Source organism: Panthera tigris, chromosome A1 (assembly GCF_018350195.1).
Source record: "Panthera tigris isolate Pti1 chromosome A1, P.tigris_Pti1_mat1.1, whole genome shotgun sequence".
Lineage (NCBI taxonomy): Eukaryota > Metazoa > Chordata > Mammalia > Carnivora > Felidae > Panthera > Panthera tigris.
This window is the reverse complement of record NC_056660.1, coordinates 5,919,148-5,932,345: the sequence shown is the minus strand read 5'-3', so window position 1 is coordinate 5,932,345 and position 13,198 is coordinate 5,919,148. Positions and strand designations below refer to the sequence as shown.

The following is a 13,198-nucleotide window of genomic DNA, read 5'->3' as shown; positions in this document are numbered from 1 at the left end:
CTTTGCAAGCGGTTTCCGTGGAGTGATGGCAGACAAATTTCATTAAGTTGAATGGCTCATGGGAGTTGATGAAGTAAGGTTGGCCGGTATAGACACTGCTTCCAAGACGTTTGTCTTCATATCAGTTCCTTAGAGCTGTTGTGTCCTGAAGTTTTGTGTCAGTTTCTTGGAGCACAACAAACCAGTTGGCTTCAAACAACAGAAATGTGTTCTCACAGCTCTGGAGGATGCAAGTCCGAGATCAAGGTGTCCATAGACCTGGGCTCCATCTGAGATTCTGAATAGAATCCTGTCCTGCCTCTTCCTGGTTTCTGGCAGTGGCTGTCATTTCTTGGTGTTCCCTTGCTGGTAGATATGTCACTTCAGTCTTTCTGTCCATCATCACATGGCATTCTCTTTGTGTTTCTGACTTTATATGGCATTTCCCCTCTTTTTTTTATTTATTTATTTTTTTAATTTTTTTTTAACGTTTATTTATTTTTGAGACAGAGAGAGACAGAGCATGAGTCGGGGAGGGTCAGAGAGAGAGGGAGACACAGAATCGGAAGCAGGCTCCAGGCTCTGAGCTGTCAGCACAGAGCCCTACGCGGGGCTCGAACTCACGGACCGTGAGATCATGACCTGAGCCGAAGTCGGACGCTTAACCGACCAAGCCACCCAGGCGCCCCTGCATTTCCCCTCTTATATGGATACCAGTTCTGTTGGGTTAGGATCCACCTAACGACATCATCTTAACTTGATTACATCTGCAAAGACCCTATGTCCACACTAGGCCATGCTCTCAGATACCAGGCATTGGCCACCAACATATCTTTTTGAAGGACATAGTTCAATCCATAGCAGTCTTTATTTTTTAAATTTTTTTTTCAACGTTTTTTATTTATTTTTGGGACAGAGAGAGACAGAGCATGAACGGGGGAGGGGCAGAGAGAGAGGGAGACACAGAATCGGAAACAGGCTCCAGGCTCTGAGCCATCAGCCCAGAGCCTGACGCGGGACTCGAACTCACGGACCGCGAGATCGTGACCTGGCTGAAGTCGGACGCTTAACCGACTGCGCCACCCAGGCGCCCCTCATAGCAGTCTTTAAAGGGGAGGCTGGAAAGAGCATGCTTAAAGTAAAAGTACAGACTAGAGAATACTAGGAAGTGAACTGAAGGCAAATTTCCCTACATAACAATGGCCAGTCCTCACCAGAAAGGTAGAACTTCAGTTCAGAGTTTACCAGCCTATTCGTCTGTCTTCATTCTCCTTCATTATTCGCATCAGGTCTCACAACCCAGGTGACCCCCATTGCCCTTAAGTGGTTTCACCTTCTCTTGGTCAGATCTTTCTCCAAGTTTCACTTCTAAAGAGTTGAAATGGACCACTTTGTGTCCTAAGACTGACAGTTAGGTTCGTCCAGTGCAAGTATACTGCTGGTTTTCCCTGGAAGGTGAGCGCGGTGTGTTCCTACCTTTTTGTGGTCAAACACATAGACACTAACCCTTGAGCCTCATGAGTTTTAAATAAGTGTGAGAGCATCCTAGGAAAGCTAGCATTTTTGTTGTTTTCCATGCAGAGTTTCAAACTGGAAATTGCCTTGCATCTTGCTGTGACTTGGAAGTGAACGCTTCTGTACAGGGAGGTCACTGCAAAAGCGAAGGGACGGTAGAGTGTTTTCTGGCCCACCCTCTCTGATTCCCTTGTGGCACCCTCTTCTGGTTCTCCAACCCTCCCCAGTTTTCTTCACTTTCATGGTTTGCAAAGAAAGTACATTTGTAAGTAATTTTTTGAGATGCCAGGAGCTGTGATGGTAACCAGGGCACCAAAGATGAGTAAGCCAAGCTTTATCTTAGGGAGGAAAATGTGATAAGTCCTTAGGATATCCTACACTTACCCACCAGGTACCTTGGAGAAGAGATGGTGACAATGCCTGGGGACCCAGAGGCTGGAGGTGGAAGCTCCCTATTCTTTGTGTCAGGGATTCTCTTAAAATGCCCCTGATTCAGAAAATGAGCACCTTGATTGGTACTAAGCTCCTTGGCTGCTAAAGCCTCAGAGACACCTGACCCCTTGACAATTGTTATGGGTTGAATTATGTCCTTCTTCCCCCCCCCCGCCATTTGTATAATGAAGTCCCAATCCCTAGTACCTCAGAATGTGTCTATAATTGGAAATAGGGCCTTTCAAGAAGTAATTATGTTAAAATGAGGCCTTTAGAGTGGGCCTTACTCCACTGTGACTGGTATCCTTTGTCAGAAGAGATTAGAATCCACAGAGAGCCACCAGCATGTGTGTCCACAGAGGAAGGACCACGTGAGAACACAGCAAGAAGGTGGCCGTCTGCAAGGCAAGGAGAGAGGTCTCAGGAGAAACCACCTTGGACTCCTAGCCTCCAGGACTGTGAGAAAATAAGATTTATATCATGTAGTCATGTAGTCTGTGGCATTTTGTTGGGGCGGTCCTACCGAACTAATATGAGAGTGGGCATCAAGTCTCCCGGTGGACAGTCTAGGAGGACGGCCTGCCTCGCAGTCAGTTTCTCTCCACTGTAACCCATCACGTGGTCGTGGCATCCTATTGAGAGCTGATGAGGGGCTCGAAGCTGGGTGTGGTGTGGAGGAGCATATGGGGTCGAGTCGCTTTATCTCTCCCTCAGTGTGTTCAAGAGGTTGCCTTCCGCCACCTGGGCTTACGTTACGCTTCGTCCAGTTACAGGATTTGCTATAAGTGATGTTCCACTTGAAAAATACAGACTTAGGGGATGGAAGCTGACTGTTTCAAAGTGCTGATTTCCAAGCGCAGTGAACTCATGAGACATTCCCCTTCAGGTTCATCCAGGGAAGCAAACCTTCCACATTGGAGACGAGGATAGTGACTCAGAAGCAAGCTGTCATGGCACATGAAGGGCTGACATCACTTCATCAACTGATACTCTGATAACTTAAATGTGGTGGTAGGAAGAGATTAAAACCATATATTCACATGTATGTAATTCCCCTGGGAATGATGAGGCACAGGAAGGGAAGGACGAAAAATAAACCACTTTGCGTGTGTGTGAAAGGGCCGTATATTTGTCCTGTCCATCAGTGGCAGACGGCCTTCCAGAGGAATCCATCCTTTGTTTGCTCTTGCCTTCTCGTGAGCCATACAAGGTACTTATCAATAAGAGGTGTGCTTATTTGTTCATTAACTGAGCAAACTCATACTGCACTCCTTCTTGCTAGATCCAAACACAAAGTATGAGACAGTCTCAGCCCTGGGGGAAGTCAGCGTCTGGCCTGGTGATCAGACACGTGTACCGAGAAATCATAACCAGCTGGCAGTGCTGACGTAGAGGTAGGGGCAGAGTGGAGAGGGCCACAGCGAACAGCGGGAAGATCAGGGAAGGCTGCAGAGAAGAGGGGACATCCGAGCGAGGGTTTGCCAAGGGAGGGCAGTATTAGGTGGTCTGTACCTGTGGAGGAGTCAGGTGTGAAGGGGCTCCATGTGCTGAGGACGGTTCAGTGTCTTGATCCTCACGTGAAAGGATGGAGGGACAGGACAGAAGACCAGCTAAGGGGCCAGTTGGTGAAGGGTCGGATGTATTCTGTTAAAGACTCTGTTCTTGATCCCGTAGGCCATGGGGAGCCAGAGAATTTTGACTTGAGAGGCAGAATGTACAAACATGATGGCCAGACCTAATTTAACAGTAGAACCCTGACCACTATCTGCAGCAACTAGCCCAGGAAGCCAGCCCAATATCTACAAGTCATACTTGTAGGAAGGCAGACCAGTAACAGCCCCGGAAGCCAAACAAGAACCACTGTATCCGTTGGCCCCCGGATGACCAGGCTCTGATTCATAACTGAGAGCTGCAATTTTTGTGTCCGCTTCCACTTTAGGACCAACTGGGGAAAAGCCAAATGTGCACGCCTAACAATTGCATAGGATGCCTACTTTTTGGAAGCCCGCCTACACATCCCCATGTCAACAGCCTTGAGTTGGGGCACACCTAGAGCCATCCCTCTCCTCCACTGTGAAAATTTATCACTTTTCTGCCTGCTTTTCAGCCCTGCCAAAGTGCGAGTGATGGTGGGTGTCTGCCTTGCTAGAGCAAGCTCAGAAGAAATGGACTTTGCCTGTTCTCATTTGGTTGGTCTTCATTTATTTCCACAGAATCCAGGGAAGACAACTCGGACAGTATAGGGAGAATTGACTAGAAGTTGAAGACACAGTTGGCTCCTGTAGTTACCTTGGCCATGGGAAGGTCACTTCTGCTGAACTAGTGACTGTCTCTTGCTTTTTTTTTTTTTTTCCCCATTTTGCTTTTCCTGGCTGGTCCAGAGAAGGGATCAGGGCCCATGACTTGAGGATCAAAGACAGGACCCAAGTACCCTCCTCTCCAGGAGATAAGTATGCTCATCAGTGATGCTATAGGTCAGGGCTAAGGAGAGAGACTTCCAGGCTAGCCTTATGTGAAGCTATGGCTTGGGGACCATTTGCTCATACACTTGAACAATGATGTCTGATATTGAATTCCAAGTTGCTCCCTGCTCTGTTCTAATTTACTACTAAGACTTTAGCAAAGTCTATACTACAAGGTAACCTGGTATCACCTGTGTTTTGTGGAGTGGTGGGAGGTGCCTGTTCCACTTTAGGAGGTGATAACAGCTGTCCAGCATGAAGGAGAAGCCCCTCAGCACTTGGCCACCCCATAGCCCAGAGGACTCAGGATATACTTATGATTTGCTCATTCTCTTTCTTCTGTTATTTTAGTCATGTAATCTTATGAACAGCAGAAAACCTCAGTGTTCTTATAATCACTGATTTTGACTATTTCAGCAATCACTTTTAAAAAAAAATTGATTTGAGGCAGGGGAGCAGAGAAGGGCAGAGGGAGAGAGAAAGAATCTCAAGTAGGCTCCATGCCCAATGTGGAACCCTGACATGGGGCCTGATTCCATGACCCTGGGATCATGACCTGAGCCGAAATCAGGAGTCAGATGCTCAACCCACTGAGCCACCCAGGCGCCCCATATTTCAGTAATCACTTTTGTTTATATCAACTCACATAAAGTGTGAGGTGTTGTTTTTTTTTTGCATATTAGAAATTCTCATTATCTGAACAGCTTAATGAGTATGCCCGTACATTTTTACCTATATGTTATATTTCCATAGTGAAATGTAAGTTGGATGCGTTAATGTGTTTATTTCAAGATTTTGGGTCTTTTTGTGGGTAGCGTCCTAGAAATATCACAGCTTGGAGGATCATGAGTTGAGCAGCCACGATTTCATGTTTGTATGTGTTACGTATGCTCATGAGCATTATCTAGTCATGTGATTGGAGGTGGGAGCTGGCTTGGAAAAGAACAAAAGTTTTGCAGAGTCCACGTTGTCTGCTGGTGAGTGGCATGGGGCTGCTGGAAGTGGCCTGGGAAAGCTTTCCTTGCGTCCGTCGTGGGGCTCTCCACTGAAGCTGTCCTGTAGATCACTCTATGATCGTGTCTAAAACAACGGATCACATATAAATGGTGCTCAAAATACATGGTGATTGAACGAGAGCTTATAGCTTCCCTGTGGTCTGCTCTGGTTTCTTCCTTAGGAAACCGGGTAATTCCAGAGCCTCCCTAACAGTATGTTATAAGATATGTAATATAGGATACATGCCTATGGGAATATCATAATGGAAAAGCATAATACAGAGAAAAATCAAAAGAAGTTACGGAAGTGATGTGTTTTGTAAGTTTTCTGTGTGTACTTAAGCATCTTGCATCCTGTAAAAATGTCACAAAATATCAGTGTAGAATTTCAGATTCACACATATTTAATTAAAAAGTAGTTCACTTGCACTTACAACTTTGCCCGAAATGTAATTTAGAATTACTCTGCTGAATACCAGGACAGCCCAACTTAGAAAAACGTGATAGTATATTTGTTCAACAGAGAAATTTTATTTTTTTTCAGCATTTCTTTGAACTGTCCTTTCATATTATATAGTGTTTAACCTTATTCAGGAGAATGGACTGTTTCTTTTAAGGTCAGCTCACTCATGAATTCCTGTGGGATACTTATTATATATGCCCTATGAATAGTTTTATGTATGTATGTATGTATGTATGTATGTATGTATGTATGTTTTTGAGAGAGAGAGAGAGAGTGAAAGAGAGAGAATCTTAAGCAGGCTCCATGCTCACTACAGAGCCTGATTCAGGGCTTGATCTCATGACTGGGAGATCATGACCTGAACCGAAATCAAGAGTTGGACGCTTAACCAACTGAGCCACCCAAGTGCCCCTGGTTTTCACATTTAAAGAAACATTTAATCTAACTGAAGTCTCAACAGTGTTTCTGCTCACGTAAAGTAAGTGCTTTGTTTTTTAAGGATCTCAGGTGCTCAGAATGGAGTCATCCATTGATCATATTCCTTATTAGTAATACGAAATCATTGGCCCAGAAAGGCTACATCTTTGTTCTTTCATTTTACCTTAGCGATTTTTCTCTATCTGCCTGCCGGCATTTCCATACTCCTCACTCCCTCATGTATTTAATGCTTTCCCCCGCCCTAGTCATCCCTCTTTTGAATATATTTCCTTGAAAAGCATATAATACTTATTTTGTATAAGTTTTACAATTTTATGTAAAGGATATTGTGCTATAAATCTCATTTGGCTAACTGATAAACTATTAGGTTTTCAGGACCTATTCATGTTACTTTATATAACATGCTTCTGACTGGTGCATGTTACTTTATTGCATTCACATACCATAGCTTATTTTTTTCCTCTACTCACACTTAGGTTATTCCCAACTGTTCCTGCCTCTATGAACTTGTATGTCTTGTATGTGTCTTCTTATGAATTTGCCCTGTAGTGTGTTTGTGTGCTTGTGTGTGTGTGTGTGTGTGTGTGTGTGTGTGGTATATTGATCCTAGAGTAGATGGCAGAGGTTTGGGCTTATGTATTTAGTTTCAGTAAGCAGTGCTGGATTGTTTTAAGGAATGTTTGTACCAGTGCAATTTCTAATATGGTAAATATCAGTAGATATATGCCACATATATGAAAACTCCTTGGGTTCTTTGCTATTTTTTGAGTCTGAAGGGTTCCTGAGACTCTAAAGTTTGAGAGCCGATGACTTACTCTATGATGCTATTGGCAGAAATCATCAGTTATCAAATCTACATTAGGTTCACATTGTTTCCAGTGAGGTATGGTCTTATCTTCATGTGTTCACCTGTTAGTAAGGCACATTACATACTTTTTTTTCACCATTCGGAGGAAAAGCAAATCAGCTCTGAAGCTTGGAAAGTCTCTCTTATCCTTCTTCTAGGCCGAGTTGAAGCCTGGGAGGTACTTCAGAGGGCAAGGAAAGCACACTTGGTGAGCGTGGAAGGACGGGGAATGTGGGCAGCCCCATCTCAGAAGCGCAGTGCGGAGGGCGGTGCTGAGCCCTCAACTGTCAGAACTCCCAGAGGCAAGCTGGGAAGGCTTCGGCTCACTCCAGGCCAAGCCCAGCGGCCACTGTCCCCGATTAGAGCTGTTTGGGCTGGGGGAAGACATTCAGGATATTAACCCTAAAAAGGTCAGTTTTCCAGTCAAAAGTGGAGTCCGTAGCCTGACTGGTGAGTAACTAGGAAGTCCTTTGTTTCACTGTGTTGTCCGTTTAAGCAGCAGCTGGACAACTGTTCCAGTAACTGAACTTGGGTCCATTCTCAAATGTCCCAGGCTCACCCAGGGAGTCCGTCCTTCTCTTCATCGCAGATTCTTGCCCTTGAAATTTTGTAGGACAGGTGTGAGAGGCTGGGATCAGTGTCCTCGACCCTAAGTGGCCAGAGAAAGATAAAGTGAGATGATAGATTCCTATGTAATTTACCTACTGCTTAAAAATATCCCAGTAATTTGGACTGTCACTGGTGGATGCCACTGCAGTCAGTCTGTGTGATGTGTGTCTGTGCACGTGTATAAAATTCAACAAACACACAGACTGTCACCACAACCTCTAACATTTTATTTTTTATGTTTTTAATTTTTTATTTAATTTCTTTTTTTTTTTTTTAGAAATAAATAATTGAACATAAAACAAAGCAAAAATCACCTTTAACCATTACCTCTAGGCTCAGTCCTCCTGTTTTCCTCCCATGGCCCCTGCTGCAGGTAATTACTATTCTGAATATGTTATGTGTGGTTTTAGTCATATAAAGGTACATTTACAGGGGCACCTGGATGGCTCATTTGGTTAAGCGTCCAACTCGATTTCAGCTCAGGTCATGAGCTCACGGGATTGAGCCCCATGTCAGACTGTGTGCACCAACAGTGCAGAGCCTGCTTGGGATATATTCTCTCTCTCTCTCTCTCTCTCTCTCTCTCTCTCTCTCTCTCACAATAAATAAATAAATAAATAAATAAATAAATAAATATTTTGAAAAATAAAAACACATTTACATACATATATTTACAAATATATATTTACAAAGTATAGATCCATAAGCAAGACACAATATTGTAGTTATATTTCTTAAAAGTTTACATAAACGATTTGGTAGAGTAATGTATATATCATTTTCACATCACTCTTAGATTTTTGAGCTCTACCTAGTATATCATCTATCATCTATTGGTACCACTCTTTTCAATGTCTCCACAATATTTCATCATATGATTAAGATGGGTTTTACTTAACTCTTTATTCATAAGCAGTGAGATTTTTCCGTATTTTTTTCACTGTTACAAATGGTGCTGAAATACACATCCTTGTTCACATCTTCTTGTATACACATATGAGTTATTTTTTAAAAGTTATATTTAGAAATGGGAATACAGTGGTGCCCTCTTAACTGTGGTTTTGCTTTCCATGGTTTCAGTCATCCGTGGTCGACCACAGTCCAGAAGCAGAGGACCCTCCTCTGACGCACGGTCAGAAGGTCACTAGTAGCCTGACATTAGGTCATGATGCCCACATCATTCATCTTGCTTTGTCTCATCATGTGGGCATTTTAACATCTCACATCATCACAAGAAGAAGGCCAGTACAGTACTTTCAGATATTTTGAGAGAGAGAGAGAGAGGGAGACCACATCCACATAACTTGTGTTACAGTATGTTGGTCTAATTGGTCTATTTTGTCATGATTGCTGTTAATCTCTTACCCTGCCTAACTTACAAATTAAACTTCTATAGGTGTGTATGCATAGCAAATAACATCGTTGTTATAAGACTTGGTACTCTCTGTGGTTTCAAGCATCCACTGGGGGTCTTGGAACCCATCGCCCATGGATGTGGGGCGACTACTGTACTGGATTGTGGGACACCTGCAGTCTTCACTTACTCTCTAAAATGCTTTTATTAATTTATACTCCCACCTGTCCCCTCCGGGTTTCTAATGCCCCATGCCCTCACCCACCCTTGTCATGCTCTTTGGTATTTAGCTTTAGCCTGATTGAATTTGAGCTATCTTCATATATTTATTTTGCTTTTATCTTTCTCTAAATTAATTGCCAATTCATACATTTTCCTTATGTTTTTATATATTTTTTTATTGATTTGTGGGAATCATTTAAAACATCTGGGTAGAACACCTGTGTCAGTTATATGCATTAAAATATACTCTAGTGGTATGTGGTTTGTTTTTAAAATTTTTTAATGTTTTATTATTTTTTCTTTTTTAAAATATATATATTTTTTATTATTTTTAAATGTTTATTTATTCTGAGCCCAAGGTGGGGCTTAATTCCATGAACCTGGAGATCTTGACCTGAGCTGAAATCAAAAGTCAGACGTTTAACCAACAAAGCCACCCAGGTGCCTGTTTTACTATTTTAATGCACAAAAGATTCTTTGTTTTCATGAAGTCAGATTAATTAGTATTTTCCTTTATGGTCTGTGCTTTTGAACGTTTTTGAAGTAATCTTTCCCATACCCTGATCTCATACAGATTTCATTCTTCCTTTTAAATATTTGAAATTTTGCTTTTCATACTTAGACAATTTAGCCTATCTGAAATGTATTTTTGTAAGTGATGGAAATTAGAGACATAATTTCCTCCCATACTGTTAACCAATTAGTCCAGTACAATTTACAGAATGGCCTTTCTTTTCCTGAAGACTTAATAATGCCACTCATTATTCTCCAGTATAGATGATCACTTTTCCTGGCTTATTCTGTTCCTAGTCACTGTTTAATTATAATAGTTTTATAATATCTATCGCCTATTATTTTATTACGGTTAAAGACACAGAAAATCTACCATTCAAACCACTTTTTGTTTTGTGTTTTTTCTTTTCAAATTTTTACTTAAATTCTGGTTAGTTAACATACAGTGCAGTATTGGTTTCAGGAGTAGAATTCAGTGATTCATCACTTACATACAAAACCTAGTGCTCATTGTAACATGTGCCCTCCTTAATGCCCATCACTCATCTAGCTCATCCCACACCCACTTCCCTCTATCAACCCTTAGTTTATTTTCTATCTTTGAAAGTCTCTTACATCAAATAACTTTTAAGTTTACAATTCAGTAGCGTTAAATGCATTCACAAAATCATGCAACTATCACCACTGTGTATTTGAGGAACTTTTTCATCATCCCAGACAGAAGCCCCATACCCATTAAACAATAACTCTCCTTTTCCCTTTCCCCCAGTCCCCAGTAACCTCCAGTCTAGTTTTTGCTGTCTCAATGAATTTGACTACTCTAGGTACCTCATATAAGTGGAATCATAGTATTTGTCCTTTTGTGTTTGCCTTGTTTCACTTAGCATAATATTTACAAGTTTCATCCATGTAGGATGTATCAGAATTTCATTCTCTTTAAAGGCTGAGTAATATTCCATTATATGTGCATACCACATTTTGTTTATCAGGTCATTTGTTGACGGACATTTGGATGGTTTCCACCTTTGGGCCATTGTGAATAATACTGCTGTGAACACTGGTGTGCAAGTTTCTGTTTGAGTCCCTACTTAAACTTTTTTTTTTTTAAATCTTTATTCACTTTTGAGAGACAGAGACAGAGCATGAGCAGGGCAGGGGTAGAGAGAGAGGGGGGAAACAGAATCTGAAGCAGGCTCCAGGCTCTTAACTGTCAGCACAGAGCCCGACGCGGGGCTTGAATCCACGAACCGTGAGATCATGACTTGAGCTGAAGTCGGATGCTCAACCGACTGAGCCACCCAGGCACCCTTTGAGTCCCTACTTTTAATTCTTTTGGGTATATATCTAAAAGTGGAATTCCCAGATCCTATGGTAATTCTAAGTTTAAGTGGTTTTTTTTTTTTAAATTGAGATATAGGTGACCTATAATGTTAGTTTCAGGTGTACAACATAATGATTCAATATTTGTATATATTGTGAAGTGATCACCCACAAATCTAGTTAGCATCTGTCTTCATGCATAGTTATAAATTTTTTTTCTTGTCATGAGAACTTTTTTTTTAACTTTTTTTTTTTTTTTAACATTTATTTATTGTTGAGAGACAGAGACAGACCGAGCATGAGCAGAGGAGTGGCAGAGAGAGAGGGAGACACAGAATGCAAAGCAGGCTCCAGACTCTGAGCTGTCAGCATAGAGCCCGATGCGGGGCTTGAACCCACGAACCGTGAGATCATGACCTGAGCCGAGTCAGACGCTTAACCAACTGAGCGACCCAGGCACTCAGTCTTGTCATGAGAACTTTCAAGATTTGCTCTTAGCAGCTTTCAAATATGCAATACAGTATTATTAACTATAGTCACCATGTTGCTTGTTACATCCCCAGGATTTACTTATTTTGTAACCAGAAGTTTGTACCTTTTGACCTTCTTTAAAAATTTGCCCATCTCCCATCGCCACCTCTGGCCATCATCAATCTTCTTATTGAACAAGCTTGTTTGTTTGTTTTTGTTTTTGATTCCCACATGTAAGTGAGATCATACGGTATTTGTCTTTCTCTGTCTTAATTCAGTTTGCGTACTGCCCTCAAGTCCATCCATGTCATTGCCAATGGCAAGACTTTCCTCTTTGTTATGGCTGAATGATGTTTAATTGTGTATATATACACCACATTTTCTTTATTATTCATTCACCAATGGACTCTTAGGTTGTTTCCATATATTGCCTATTGTGAATAATGCTGCAATGAACATGGGTGCGCAGACATCTTTTAAAGTTAGTGTCTTTATTTCCTGCTTGGTAGATAGACCCTCAGGTGGCAGTTTTTAATGTATACAAATATGTGGCCCTTCAGGACCGTGAGTGTAAGCTCCCCCGGCCACCAGACTCAGGCAGTCTAGAAGCGTCCCCTGGGTAGCAGCTGCAAAGATAGTGCCACCGTCTGAGGTCTCTGGAGAGGATTCCAGTTAGCCCTTAGACATGTGCTTAATTAGAAGGCTGTCCCCCAGGCTGCAGCTATAAAGCTAACAGGCCTGTTTCACAGACTGTTGCCACTCTGCCCTGCCCTGGGGATGGTCGTTGGTTAAGAACTCTTTCTCTGTTGGTTATAGCCTTATGGGACCCACAAGCATGAGTCCTGCTGGTCTCCGGAGCCAGGCAACCTAGAGTGTCCCCTGGGAAGCAGTCACAAAAATTGAGGTGCCAGGCGAGGGTACCAGCTCCTTTCTGGCAGATACTGGCAACCCGGAGTGAGGCAGAGGGAGAGCACACAGACAGCATCCACCAGCTTCTGTATCTGCAGAGTACTTCATCAGGCCCCTTGTGTGCCAAACCAGCAGCTTGCCCTCAGGCTGAAGCTCCAGGACCGGCAGATGGGCCTTTTCCGCAGAACGACCGGGCATGTGTTTCCGTGTGCTGCCTGTGACACGCCCTGAGAGTGGTGCTGGCCGAGAACCAGCTCTCTGATCGTTACAGTCCCATCCCATGAGACCCAGGAATGCAACCCCCACTGGCCACCAGAGCCAGGAAGTCAAGCAGCATCCGCTGAGTGGCAGTCACAAAAACTGGGGCACCGATGTACAAACTGGGGTCCCAGCTGTGTGTAAAAGCTCCCCTCTGGGAAATATTGGTGCTCTGAGGGTGGCAGAGTACAAACACAGAACCCACCCTCCACGGTCTCTGGAGAGGATGACTGAGTCTTTAGATATGTGTTGGATTAGAACCCTGCCACTCAGATCACTCCTGTGAAGATTAGTTGGCCTGCTTCACAGAGAGCCTGGGCTCCTCAGTCTGTTGTCTCTCTGTTGTGACATTGGGGGTGCAAACTGGGTGCAAACTCTTTCTCCATTGGTTACGGTCCAGTGGGACCCATG

The 13,198-nt window shown here is 42.9% G+C and overlaps 1 protein-coding gene across 10 annotated transcripts in view; it reads left to right on the top strand.

The window, feature by feature from the left end:
- Positions 1 to 13,198, top strand: part of LOC102958974 (phospholipid-transporting ATPase IB-like) — a 220,089-nt gene that overhangs the window by 4,361 nt on the left and 202,530 nt on the right. For 4 of the 10 annotated variants that reach the window (XR_006217562.1, XM_042985767.1, XM_042985836.1 and 1 more), the window contains exon 1: positions 7,435 to 7,541. The exons of 1 other annotated variant lie outside the window; for it this stretch is intronic. The gene's annotated coding sequence lies outside the window, so the exon portion shown is untranslated. Of the gene's footprint in view, positions 1 to 7,384; positions 7,582 to 13,198 lie in introns of those variants that run through there. 5 more of the 10 variants (XM_042985888.1, XM_042985701.1, XM_042985626.1 and 2 more) reach the window with 2 other exon arrangements.